Here is a 13,289-nt window from a genome sequence, read left to right on the forward strand (position 1 = left end):
ACACTTTTTATCAATTGTTTGCAGTTACCAAAAATACTTCTGTTAAAATATTGTTTTTTTTACACAAAGCACTCAATGGTTGTAACGGTACTCTGCTACCAGCAACAGCTACAAAATCAAGGTTGCCCCATTGATAAAATATTTTTGAACATAATACCTGATAAAACGCCGGTTATAAAGTATACGACCAAGTATTTTATTTTATAGTAAAAAACTTAATGAAAAAATTATAGTTCTGATGGCAAATAGTTCAAATACTCAAAGATAGATAAGTTTAAAATTAACAAGTTACAAAAGTTACAGTTGAACAATATTCATTCAAATCATGTTTTTATAGGTCAACTGCTTTGATGCTTTAACAATACCTTAAATACGCAAACACATGCGACTTTTGCGTCGCTTTAGCGCTTATGTTGCCGATTACAAGAAATCTAACGATTCAAGCCTTTTTTTAGGTCACTTACCATCAAATACCTACAAATTTTATTTGAACTACAGGTGTTAGAAAAAAGTTTTGACCATTTATGGAGAAGACCATGCTGAGAAAAAAATATTAAACGGTGAAAACACATATTTAGACAAGACCTATGTTATTTTTAACCTCATTTGCAGAATGCTGGTGAAATTTCATGTGAGAATTGTAAGTTTGACAGCATTTAATTAAAAAACAAGTAAGGAAGGCTAAGTTCGGGTGTAACCGAACATTACATATTCAGCTGAGAGCTTTGGAGACAAAATAAGGGATAATCACAATGTAGGAATGTGGAATGTGTTTGTGTGACATGTGTATCAAATGGAAGGTATTAAAGAGTATTTTAAAAGGGAGTGGGCCATAGTTCTATAGGTGGACGCCATTCCGGGATATCGCCATAAAGGTTGACCGGGGGTGATTCTAGAATATCTTTGTACGATATGGGTATCAAATGAAAGGTGTTTATGGGTATTTTCAAAGGGAGTGGGCCTTAGTTGTATAGGTGGACGCCTTTTCGAGATATCGCCATAAAGGTGGACCAGGGGTGACTCTACAATGCGCGTGTATGATATGGGTATCAAATGAAAGGTGCTAATGATTATTTAAAACGTAGTGTGCCTTAATTCTATAGATGGACGCCTTTTCGAGATTTCATAATAAGGGTGGACCAAGGGTGACTCTAGAATGTGTCTCTACGATATGGGTATCAAATTAATGGTATTAATCAGGGTTTTAAAAGGGATTGGTCCTTAGTTGTATATGTGAAGGCGTTTTCGAGATATTGACCAAAATGTGGACCAGGGTGACCCAGAAAATCATCTGTCGGGTACCGCTAATTTATTTATATATGTCATACCACGAACAGTATTCCTGCCAAGATTCCAAGGGCTTTTGATTTCGACCTCCAGAACTTTTTCATTTTCTTCTATTTAATATTGTGGTTGTCACAACCATTTTACAAAGTTTTTTCTAAAGTTATATTTTGCGTCAATAAACCAATCCAATTACCATGTTTCATCTATTTTTTCATATTTGGTACAGAATTATGGCACTTTTTCATTTTTCGTAATTTTCGATATCCAAAGTGGGCGTGGTCATTGTCGGATTTCGGCCTTTTTTATACCAAGATAAAGTGAGTTCAGGTAAGTACGTGAACTAAGTTCATTTATTTATTTATTTATTTATTATTTAAAGTCGACGACAAACTATGGTCGACTGCATAATATAAAAGATATATAAATATACAACTCAAAAGATAAAATTTAAGATATATCGAGCTTTCAACAATGTTATATTACAAACAAAGAAATATTAATGAACATTACTATTAAATTTCAGAATATAATAATAATAAGAAATATGAGCAGAAATAAGATCTTATGCCGAAATCTTATACTGGCGGAATGCATCAGATTCCGCTCAGCATGATTTCGGAATGCAGTGGATTCCAATCTCCCTGTTGGAATGCAACAAGATTCCAATCAGCATGTCATGGGAATCCGGCAGTGCTAAGAGTAGTGTAATGAGGATACGCCATCACAAGGCATAAAAAAGTAACATGACCTGTGTTGTTGGAATGCACCGGATTCCAATCAGCTCGATGCCTGACCCATAAGATTATACTGCCGGAATGCATACGATTCCGGTCAGTGACTCATGAAAAAGCATGTTTTTTACGTTGTTGGAATGCACCAGATTCCAATCAACACAGTACTGTCTTGTTCCTTCTTAATGATACATGTTGATAAATGTTCCTCCATCCTTAAGCGAGATAGTTCCTGTTTTTTTATCGAAGGAATAAAATGCCGGCGAATTAAATTAGCTTGTATCTCTTAAATTAGATAGGCAAGTATTGCATTAAGTATAGTGGCAAAAGTACATTCAAGACTGATGCAGTTTAGTAAAGATATATCGATTTTTTCTCAATTTATCGTGTTAACGGCCAGCGGAAGGACAGACGGTCGACTGTGTATAAAAACTGGACGTGGCTTCAACTGATTTTGCCCATTTACACAGAAAACAGTTATCGTCATAGAATCTATGCACCTTCCATATTTCACAAGGATTGGTAAATTTCTGTTCAACTTATGGCCTTAAAATTATTCTAGACGAATTAAATGAAAAAGGTCGTAACCACGCCCATTTTGAAATTTTCTTTTATTTTTGTATTTTGTTGCACCATATCATTACTGGAGTTGAATGTTGACATAAATTACTTATATACTGTAAAGATATTAAATTTTTTGTTAAACTTTTACTTAAACATTTTTTTTTTAAAGTGGGCGTGTTCGTCACCCGAATTTTTATTTAGCACACATATAGTAATGGGAGGAACGTGCCTGCCAAATTTCATCATGATATCTTCAACGACTGCGAAATTACAGCTTGCAAAACTTTTAAATTACCTTCTTTTAAAAGTGGGCGGTGCCACGCCCATTGTCCAAAATTTTACTAATTTTCTATTTTTCGTCATAAGGTCAACGCACCTACAAAGTTTCATCGATATATCCGTTTTCGCTAATGAATTATCGCACTTTTTTTGTTTTTCGAAATTTTCGATATCGAAAAAGTGGGCGTGGTTGTAATCCGATTTCGTTCATTTTAAATAGCGATCTGAGACGAGCGCCCGGAAACCTACATACCAAATTTCATCAAGACACCTCAAAATTTACTCAAGTTATCGTGTTTACGGACGGACGGACATGGCTAAATGAATTTTTTTCGCCCAGATCATTTTGATATATAGAAGTCTATATATGTATATCTCAATTAGTTTATGCCGTTACGGATTACCGTTATGCGAACAAAGTTAATATACTCTGTGAGCTCTGCTCAGCTGAGTATAAAAACTGCTTCAAATAAATATTTTCATATTGTAACCAATTTACTGCAAATCCTCTTATTTGCAATCTTCTGCTAAGTTCGAATCACCAAACTGTTGAATAAATAACTCCAATATTGAATAATGGAAAAATTGCCTTTATTAAAGTACTTCACAATAACACTTATACTTTACAACTGGCTTGCTTAATAACCAAACTGACTGATAGCTTAAATGAAACTGATTCTCGCCTCTACTGTTGTCGCCTTTTTATACTGTCTGATTTCCTCGTTACATATTTCTAGGCTTTTCTAATTCCAGAACTTACTAGTTAGTTATAGATTTCTCAGCTAAAACTACAGATGTATAACTTTTATAGCTTATCTCATACCCCATGCGCTTGTATGTGTGAGCGACACTTCCACAATTATAATTGCATACCTTTAGGAGTATTTCAGATAAGATATCCGCATGTGTTTGTGCATATCTTCTCCGCTGCGTGTACGTACATAGGTGTAGACAAAATGATTAAATTATTGATGTGCATTCACGTCACTGCTTAGCATCGGCATAGAGATGGCAGTACCCCTTAGTGTTACTAACATTCGTAACAATATATTTAAAGCAATAAGCGGGGAGTACCCGCTTAAAACTCATGCAAATAGACAACATTGGCTAATTCGTAACATTTCTATAAATAGAACAAAAAGCAACAACACCAAGTTTTTTTTGAAACCGCCTTACGAACGCATAACTTTACCACATGATGCCATACGTGGTATCGACTTTGAATAAACCAAAATATGCAAAGAAGGCAATTGGGATAAAGTTTACAACAAATAAGGCGTGACGTGGCTGAATGCGTTTGTAACACTTCAACCATCGCAGGAGTGCGGGTTCAAATCCCACTCCCGGGAGAAAAGGCTTTGAAGAGATTTACAAGGTATAATCAAAACAGCTGTCGCCTTGTCCGTCCTGATGTCACGCTGTTTAAATTTTTCCCAAATAAATAAATAAATAAATTATAAAATTAAAAACTGCTTCAAAAAATGTTTTCATACATTTAAAGCAATAAGGGTACTCCCTGATTAAATCATACAAACAGACAAAATTGGTTAATTCGTTGTAGTTCTATAAATAGAACAAAAACAGCAACAATACCAACGTTTCTTTGAAAATCGCCTTACCAACAAGCATAGCTTTAACACATAATTACATACGAAGTATGCAATGTGTAAAAGATTAAATATGCAAAAAGAAGGCAATTGTGAAAAAACTTTACAACAACTAAGGCATGACGTGGCTGAATGTGTTTGTAACACGTTCAACTATCGTAGGAGTGCGGGTTCAAATCCCACTCCCGTGAGAAAAGGCTTTGAAGACATTAACAAGATATAACCGAAACATCTGTCGCCTTGTCCGTCCTGATGTCACGTTGTTTATATTTTTCCCAAATTATTAAATAAATTATAAAATTAAAAATTGCTTCAAATAAACATACATTTAAAGCAATACGGGCAATAAATAGAAAAAAAAAAAACAGCAACAATACCAAAGTTTCTTTGAAATGCGCCTTACCAACAAGCATAGTTTTAACACATAATTACAGACGAAGTATGCCTAAGGCATGACGTGGCTGAATGCGTTTGTAACACGTTCAACTATCGTAGGAGTGCGGGTTCAAATCCCACTCCTTGTCGTTGGGTGGAAGTAGTACCAGTTTCGCGATTGGTCTGGTAATTTGTCCCCTTAATTGTAACACGTACACGGTTATCGCAACCTGCATGTGTGTTGACGATTCTCCCCATTCTCCACTCGTTTGGTTGTAGGTTATCCTCTTTTATGACGACTAGATCCCCGGGTTTTAAGTTGGAATGTGGATGTTTCCACTTGTATCGTTTCCGGATTTCGGTGAGATATTCCGATTTCCATCTGTTGCAAAATGTTTGATGAAGGGCTTTCATCTTTTGCCATCGGTTTACGATTGAGGCAGGATTTTCACTACAATCGAGTTCAGGTGGAGCTAAAAGATGCCCACCTACGAGAAAGTGGCCTGGAGTAAGCGGCTCCAGGTCGGACGGGTCGTTGGATGAGGGAATGAGGGGCCTAGAGTTGAGGCAGGCCTGAATTCCTAAGATGCGGTTTAGGAGCTGAAAGCTTCTCAGCAATTTAAGATATCACTGTCAGCCCGTCTTTCAAACTCGGCTGGTATCTTCCAAGCAGAAGTCCCGGGGTCTTATCCTATAACTATATTCGAACAAAAATGCGTTATAAAGCTTTCAAATCAAAACAAAATTGTTTTTTCATCCAAAAAAAATGTCATTCGAATAGAGTTACATAATAACACACCTGAGCACTTACTCAAGCAGCGCTCATGACGCTTAACTCCCCCATCACTTCGTCTAAGATCGTCAGCAGCTGCAAGAGGTCGCTTCAGTCTGCAGCTAACTACTCAACAGGCACCGATGGATGCAGCATAGGTCGTCGAGATGCATCTTTTAAGAAAATAAATCTTTAAAATCATTGTCACAATAACTGGCCACTGGACTGCATGAAAAAAGAACAGAGATCCCTTTTTACAGCATTGGTATGAGCTGCGTTGTTTAACGGTTAAGCGTCAATTAAATAAGTAACTAAGCATGAGCTGCGTCGAGGAGAGCAGCACAGAAACAGTCACGCACTGCCTAGGTCTTGCAGTAACGTGCAATGGTTGACCGTATTAAAATCTTTTGATAGATCTAGCACAACGGGTACTGTTTAATGGTGCAAGTTTTGATTTAAACCGCAATTTATCTGGGTACTAATGGCATTTAGCGCGGTGGTTGTGCTATGAAGTTTTCTAAAGCCATGCTGATGATAGGCTAGTTGCAAATTTGCTTTGAAATAGGGAGCAAAATGGCTTCAAGCGTCTTGGCTACTGGCGATAGGAGAGATATCGGGCGATATGACTCTCCTATGTTAGCTGGTTTCCCAGGCTTTAGTAGCGGGACCACCTTGGCCATTTTCCATTTTTCGGGAATGACAAAGTTGGAAAGGTACAGGTTGAAAACGTGTGTTAAATATTTGAAACCCTCGTTTCCTAGGCTTTTAACCATCTGCATGGCTATGCCATCTGGGCCCACTGCTTTATATGGTTTAGCTTGACCGATGGCATCCTCAACCTCTTTGGCGGTGATGGTAATTGGGGACGCCCTGAATTTATGTTTATGAGCGTGTCTGTTGGCCCTCCGTCTATCTTAGCGACCGTAGAATGCATTAGATATTGTCGGCAGAAAGCGCTCGCGCATTTTTCTCATCTAACAGCACTTTATCACCAAAAGCGATGGAAATTTTACCTTTGTGCTTGGACGGATTCGATAGGGACTTTACGGTGGACCAAAGCTTACCCACACCGCCAGAGAGGTTACAACTACTTAGATTATCCTCCCATTTCGCCCGATTGTGTTCATTCACAAGCAATCTAAAGCATTGGCTTATATACCTTACTTGGGGGTCGCCGGGATGGAGCTGTCTTATAAGGTCACGTTCTCTCGCGAAATTTGCGGCTACCGCCGGAAAATGAGGCCGAATTCCGGGAATTCTCCCGGCGGGAATAAAGCGAACCGAGGCAGATTCAATGACCTTGTGGAAAGCAAGATCTCCTTAGCGCGCATCAGTCGGGATAGAGAGGGCAGCCAAGTGGCTGTCTGTAACGGACTTTTATTCATCATATTTTCCTTTTTTAAAGTTTATGAAAGTGCGTTTTTCGGTGACGATGAAGCAGGCAGTACGCTCGAGCGAAATAAGTATTGGCAGGTGGTCGGATGCCAATGTTACCATCGGCTGCCAGTTGACGCAGTTTGCGAGTCCTGCGCTCTCGATTGATATATCTGGCGAACTGTGACAGCTTCCTACCATACGACGGGGGGCGTCTCTGTTTATTGTGCAGAACGTCGTTTCTTCTGTTTGATCCGCCAACATCTCACCCCTGCTGTCCGCCTGCAACTTTGAATGCCATAGGTCGTGATCGGCATTGAAATCGCCTAAGATAATGCGATTATCGTCAGTGAGTAATGCGCTAAAATTAGGGCGGTAGCCACTAGGGCAACAGGTGGAAGGAGGGATGTAGATGTTGATGATTTCTAGGTTTACATCGCCTGACCGGACAGATAAGCCGTGACGTTCAAGGGCTTTGTTCCTGCGGCCGATGTCGTTATCAAATATATAATATTGCACTTAGTGGTGTATGATAAAAGCCAGACCGCCTCCATTTCCGCTCTCGCGATCCTTTCTGTGGATATTATACCCAGAGCAAGTCTGCAGAGCAGATCTTGCTGTGAGTTTAGTCTCTTCAATCGCAGCAATGCGGATGTTGTGCCTCTTCATGAAATCGACTATCTCCCTGATCTTGCCAGTTAATCCATTACAGTTTAACTGCAGAATTCTGAAGTGCAGCAGTAGAGACGTCGTCACTCTAGGAGTAAGTGACGGGTGACTACGCCTGGGTTGTGAAAGGCTACGACGCAATAGCTGTTGTGGCCCTGGGACTGGACGTCCCTGGGTGAGCATTGGGGTACCCGGTGTATTCGGGTTTGCGGCCTGGTAACATGGTGCAATGAAGCTCGTCGGGGGGTTGCGGCACCGTCCAAGGCAGGAGCTGCATTGGGCGGGTGTCGCAAACATATATATTTTGTGCTGGCAAACGGTGCGAAAGGTGAAAGGGACTAAGAGTTTGTTTCCCTGACCTACACGACTGCTGCCGGAAAAGAGGGGGAAGAAGACGGGGCGGGGGCTGATGCTCCGCGTTGCTACCCCCTCTACCACGGATATTGTAGTTATGAGTGGGAGCGGTGCCGTAGGCCGCGAGCAGCAGCGGGTAATTGTTGTGGCTTGCTGAGCAGCAGAGCTGCTGGAAAGTAATGGGGGCGATAAGGCACAGAATACGGGACGCCCTTGGGCATGAACAGCAAGGAGCTGGTTTTGGGATCTAGCCCAGTACAACCTGTCCGATGCAACCATACCTTGCACGTGACACACTGACAAGAGTATGACCGTCCTAAAAAGATTCTTTCCCGGCAAACGCAGCAAAACCATTTCTAAGGTCCGGGGTCAGGAGACGGACCCGGATTGGGTTCAATACCTTTCCGGAGCAGGAGAGTGTGGCGCAGTCCCGCTGCAAGGATCTGCTGGGAGGATGAAAATTTGTGGGAGGGACACAACAAATTAAATGGGGTTACACTGAAATGGCAGTCCTCGGTCGGGAAAATTCCGAGTCGCTCCGGTACATAGAACCGACTGCCTTGGGAAGCGATACCGGTACTCATATAAATTACTGGGATCAATGCATCGATGCCAGTAGTCATACTCAGTAAAAGGTATCGAGTATACTCGATCCAAGTGAGTACTTCCGAATTTTTTCCAAAAGTGAGGAAACTTTTTTAAAATGAGATCGTATGGTTTGAGTTCAATAGAAATCAAGTAAGGAAGTTTAAGTTTGGACGAAACCGAGCATTATATACCCATTTGTGTGCTCTTACAAATATTTTAAGGATACATTTAAAAAGAAACGTCACCAACATTAAATGATTTGAAAATTTTTGATCGACTTATGACGTTTAAAAAAAATGTTTTTTTCCGTTATAAAAAAGATTTACTAAACGGGGTCTCCCCTCGGCAGTGGTTTGGAAAGCACTCCGGGTGTATTTTTCCCAAGAAAAGTTTCCCTGTGAAAATTCATCTGCCTTGCAGATGCCGCTCGGAATCACCATAAAATATGTAACACGACGCAAATTGGAAGAAAAGCTAAGTCTACTCGAACGTAAATCACGTCATGTATTTTTTTATGGCATTAAACATTGCATTGTGGAGAGATTAACTAAATAGATCTTTAAATAGAAGTTATGTACTTTGCACTGCCATATCTGTACTGGTTGTTGTTTTTGGAACAGTGCTTCGCCCCAACCAAAAGGTGCGACCACTCACAACTTGTCATCAATATCCTCTAACGGAAGTCCAAGGAAACCTGCAGTTTCAACAGGGGTGTTAGAGGCGTTGGTACCACATTTAAATTGAATATATGATTCGTGTCATGTGATTGATTCTGTATAGGTAAGAGTTTAGCCGTTACAGTATCGAGATCAAAGTTGAGCTAGAGTGACGGGCGTCTTCCTAGGGAGATCGCTTTCCTCTTTTGTGAGCTAAAGGTATTGAACTTTAAGAGCGGGGTTTGTCGGACAATTCCTGGAATATTGGTCCGGCACCTTTTTGTGGATATCATTGAGGAAATTTTTACGTTTTTGCAGTATTTCCTCATAATGCTTGCGGAAATGACTTCTTAAGACCCTTGGGGCGGGGTAATTTAATAAGATGTCTGCTGGCATACCCAGGTTTCTACATATGTATTTATTTTATATATTTATTGATTAAACATTTCCTTAATGTATATTTTAAATAAATTACAACGGATACTGTTTGTTCAGCATTTCGTTTGTAGCCCTGTTAAAGATATTAGCTTCAACTACGTTTATCGCTGTTAAATAAAAGAATACGATGTAACTTTATTACTATACTCCAATACTCCAATATAGATAAGCACAAGCCGAGCAAAATCAAAATCAAAAACAACATTATACTGATGGATAACTACGAATAACAAGATAATGATATAAAGCAAATTAATGTTAGAGTTGCCATCTTACCATTGGTCGTGCTTAATTCTTAACATTTCCGCCCACCTCGTCCAATGTGGACGAAATAGGAGGGGCATCCTGTATCCCACCATGTGTACCGGTATTGTCAATAGTGTCAGCTTCAATTGGGAATAAAACGAGTTTGGAGAGGGCTCGTTTTATCAATGACGAGTTAGTACGTATTGTTGCCACGCGGACATTTCCATCATTTGCAGTATGCACGTTTTCAATTCGGCCTAAAAGCCATTGTGTAGGTGGTGCGCGTTCTTCGCGAATCAATACAAGATCCCCAATTTTTAAATTTGATCTAGTTTTCTGCCATTTGATGCGGACCTGGAGGTCATGTAGATACTCCGGGCTCCACCGCTTCCAAAAATCTTGCTGCATCTGTTGGAGCTGTTTCCATTTAGTCAGGCGGTTGGTTTTTACATCCAGAAGATTTGGCTCAGGAGTGGCTGCTAATGGACCACCAGCCAAAAAATGTCACGGAGTCAACGCTAAAAGATCTGAAGCGTCATCGGACATTGCAGATATCGATATAGAGTTTAGAACGGCTTCGATTTGCTTTAGGACGGTGTAAAACTCTTCAAATATTAGCATTGTGTCACCTATAACCCGACGAAGATCGTGTTTCATGTTGTTTATGCCCGCTTCCCAAACGCCACCAAAGTTTGGGGATTCTGGGGGTATAAAACGCCATGATACATTGTTCAGAGTCACCGAATGAGCCCCTGCTTTCAGCTGAGCGCGAAAGGCTACAAAATCTACCTTGAGGATTGTTTTAGCACCGACAAATGTTGTTGCGCAGTCACTATATATATCGGAGGTATATCCGTGTTGAGACAAAAACCGTCGGAGCGCCGCTAAGAATGCGTCTGTAGACATATCACTAACTAATTCCAGGTATATAGCACGCGTGCTTATGCATACGAAAAGCGCCACGTACCCTTTGGAGCTGCGGCTGCCGCGTCCCTTAGTAGCTCGTAGTTTAAAAGGTCCTCCATAGTAAAGTCCGCAGTGCTGGAAAGATGTGCCGGGTTACACCGACTTGAGGGCAAGTACCCCATTATCTGGTTGAGGCTCTGCGGTCTCTGGCGAATATATTTAACGCATCGATGTATGAACCTCTTTATAGATGATCGCGCATCGATAATCCAGTATCTTCTTCGTATAGCATGCATAGTTGCGTGGGTGCCCCCATGGAATGTAGCTTCGTGCGCTTGTGCAATAAGTAAATTGCTAAGTTGGCTATCTTTAGGCAAGGTGATGGGAAAGCGTTCAAAGTTAGGCAAATTAACATTTTTCAATCTACCATTTAAGCGTAGGAGACCATCATCATCTAGCATTGGATTGAGCGTTAACAGTTTGTTTTCGCATTAATTCCTTGACTCTGCTAAAGACTGGATATTTCATTAGTAAAATGTTTATTCTGAATGTACCTTATCAAAAATCTCAAGGCCGTAGCTCGCTCAGTCGCAGTACAATACTTTGTGTTTTCATGAGACCTCTTCAGGGCGGCATGTATAAAACGCTGACACCAAGCAGTGACTGCTACAAGTTTTTGAATACTCGACTACTTCTTAAGGATCCAATCGTCAGACTAATGGGCCGCCAGCAAAGATGTGATGCAAGTATCGTCGTCATCGGTCACTTTGGATGTTGCTGGCTCAACAACTATGTTCGTAGGCCAATATCTTTCGTCTTTCTGCAGCCATGTGGGGCCCGCCCACCATGTGGCAAGGCAATCCAGTTGCGAAGGGAAAACGCCGCGGGAGGCAACGTCGGTAGGATTGCAGTTCGTGGGCACATAAAACCACTTGTCGATGTCAGTTAGCTCTTGAATCTTTGTTGTCGTATTAGCAATGTATTGTTTATGCTGTCCGGGGTTGGAACGGATCCAACTAAGTGCTGTTTTCGAATCGCACCAACACCATGTATTTTTAGATTTAAGCGGTAATGTTGACAAGATTTTTGTGAGTAAGATACTTGCTAGCACTGCTCCGTTCAACTCCAAACATGGTATGGTTCGTTTTTTTAATAGCGCTACCTTTGTTTTAGCCATAAGAATTGACACTTTTATTTCACCACTAATTTGCCTTACCCGCAGATACGCGACCGCTGCGAAAGCTGAATACGTGAAGCTGAACCTCTTCCGAATTTTCCATCGTGAAGAGCCATCTAGGAACTTTAAAATTTTCTATCAGCGGCATTTGTGGCGGACTTTTATCCACTGACTTTGGTGAGGTTCGGGTATTGAGGCATCCCAGATAATCCTATGCGCCAAAGATCTTGGCACATACGCTTCCCTGTAATAATTACCGGCGTCAGCAAGCAAGCAGGATTATAGAACCTTGCGACGTCGGAAAGCTGCTATCGTTTAGTGATTACTGAGGAAACTGAGCTTACATTTACTTTGTAGTCAATAAAGTCTTCTTGGCAGGACCAAAATACTCCCAGTGCCTTAATGTCTTTGTCTAAGCTCAGATCGCAAGTTTGGTTGGGACTAATTTTTTGTATTTTTTGAAGAAATTCGTCAGAATTTGAATTCCATTTACGCAGTGTTAACCCGCCGCGCTGCAGTAAAGACTGTAGTTGTTGTTGTCGTTCAATGGCCTGCCCGACAGAGTCAGCCCCACATAAACAGTCATCCACGTAGAAGCAGCCCTTAAAGCAGCAGCGGCTTCAGGAAATTCCGCGCCCTCATCCTTAGCCAAGGAATGAAGAAATTTTATGGTTAGGTACGGTGAGCATTTAAGCCCGTAGGTGACTGTAAGCCAACGATATAAACAAGGCTGACCTCGTTCATCTTTCCAAAAATTCGTTGCATATCTGCGTCTTCGCGATGAACCAATATTTGTCTAAAACATTTCTTAATGTCTGCCATGAACGCAACATTGTACCACCTCCACTTTAAGATATTTGAAGACAGATCGTTTTGGAGCTTCGGCCCAACAAACAAGCAATCATTGAGCGAGACGCCGAGTTTCGTTTTACGTGAAGCATTCGATGACGATTCAATGTCTTCGCATGCATTAAAAGTCCAAAGAGACTTAATTAACTCGTTAAGCTCAGCTCCCGCGGTTGCACAAAAGCTTGTGCGCAATGGTGACCTAGATTAAGAACAGCGTCCGTGTATGACCCAACCTAAGTGAGTATTCTGCGCCACTGGGGAGCTAGGAGACGACTGCTTCAATTCTTTACGAAGCAACTGCCCATAAATATCCGCTCCCATGATAACATCTACTGGTTCAGGCTCAAAGAAGTTGGGATTGGCAAGGTTCAGATCGCAAATATTAGAAAAAAGGTTAGGATCTAAGGGAGTGCTTAA

General features: G+C 40.9%; 2 protein-coding genes across 9 annotated transcripts in view; one reads left to right on the forward strand and one right to left on the reverse strand.

The window, feature by feature from the left end:
* LOC137237037 (striatin-3-like) overlaps positions 1–13,289 on the forward strand; it is a 636,631-nt gene that overhangs the window by 591,187 nt on the left and 32,155 nt on the right. For all 5 annotated transcript variants that reach the window (XR_010948771.1, XR_010948768.1, XR_010948770.1 and 2 more), the window contains one exon: positions 1,514–1,614. The gene's annotated coding sequence lies outside the window, so the exon portion shown is untranslated. The remainder of the gene's footprint in view (positions 1–1,513; positions 1,615–13,289) is intronic.
* Positions 1–13,289, reverse strand: part of Cad86C (Cadherin 86C) — a 2,678,031-nt gene that overhangs the window by 433,201 nt on the left and 2,231,541 nt on the right. The gene's annotated exons all lie outside the window — the stretch shown is intronic.

This window comes from Eurosta solidaginis, chromosome 1 (assembly GCF_040869045.1).
Source record: "Eurosta solidaginis isolate ZX-2024a chromosome 1, ASM4086904v1, whole genome shotgun sequence".
NCBI classification, from domain to species: domain Eukaryota; kingdom Metazoa; phylum Arthropoda; class Insecta; order Diptera; family Tephritidae; genus Eurosta; species Eurosta solidaginis.